Source organism: Gavialis gangeticus, unplaced genomic scaffold (genome assembly GCF_001723915.1).
Source record: "Gavialis gangeticus isolate Ggan-Ray unplaced genomic scaffold, GavGan_comp1, whole genome shotgun sequence".
In the NCBI taxonomy this organism is placed as follows: domain Eukaryota; kingdom Metazoa; phylum Chordata; order Crocodylia; family Gavialidae; genus Gavialis; species Gavialis gangeticus.
The window spans coordinates 57,697,992-57,698,899 of record NW_017729034.1 but is presented as its reverse complement, the minus strand read 5'-3'; the positions used below and the strand labels follow the sequence as shown (position 1 = coordinate 57,698,899).

At 40.2% G+C, this 908-nt stretch overlaps 1 protein-coding gene across 1 annotated transcript in view; it reads right to left on the bottom strand.

Annotated features, from left to right (window-relative positions):
* COG2 (component of oligomeric golgi complex 2) overlaps positions 1–908 on the bottom strand; it is a 58,702-nt gene that overhangs the window by 7,691 nt on the left and 50,103 nt on the right. The gene's annotated exons all lie outside the window — the stretch shown is intronic.

Here is a 908-nt window from a genome sequence, read left to right as displayed (position 1 = left end):
CCCAGGATATAGCTCATGTAGCACATGGCCAGCCCAAACTGAACATCCCTGATGTAGATGTCAAAGATCCCCTATTTTGTGTATGAAAGTGCAGCTTAAAGGCAGCAGATAAGAGTACCTCCCTTGGCAAATGTGGTGAGAATGCAAATCAGGTCCCTGATGATCTGATGGAATAATGAAAACCAGTTCTGGAAATGTTATCTAATCCCAGGTTTCACAAGGGACATTACAACAAACCCCCAAAAACTACAATGTTGACCAAGTGCATACAAGCTGCCAATCAAAACAGTAATCCTTCCCTGTACTGACAACTGCAACAAGCTACAGTGTTGTAACTGCCAGTACTAGGAGCCTACTTCAAATATTTATTGACAACTCATAAAAGTAACACCCATAATGTAATACTTTTTAAGTAGCTTTGATACAACTGTTCAATAGTTTACTATTTGGGGGCGAAGCACTTCTCATTTAGTTTCTAGATTAATGTATAAATACTTGAAACAAAAGCAGTGTGTTCCATCCACAGCCTGGCTGTCTGATTTTCAACTCAGTCATATGCTTAGAAAATCTAGTTCATTTTATAAAAGTGCTGATTTTAGCTGGCTCTTCTTCATATTCTAAAAGCACATTAAGTCCTACTCTTATATCACCAGCCAGTTTCCTTCAATCCTATTTAATATTATTCATCCTCCCAGCGGTGTATCCAGGGAAGTGCACTGGAGCACTTGAACCCCTCTTTGATTCCTGGTCCACCCAAAGTTTAAAACCAATTACCTGGCAGTGCCAGCAGCAGTTCTAGTCAGGCAGTGCTAAGGGAGTCTCTTGACTTCTTGGCTCATTATAGTTTACCTGGCCCCTTCTAAACTCTTCATTTCACAAATGTTTATGCCCCCCTCTTCTTTTAATGA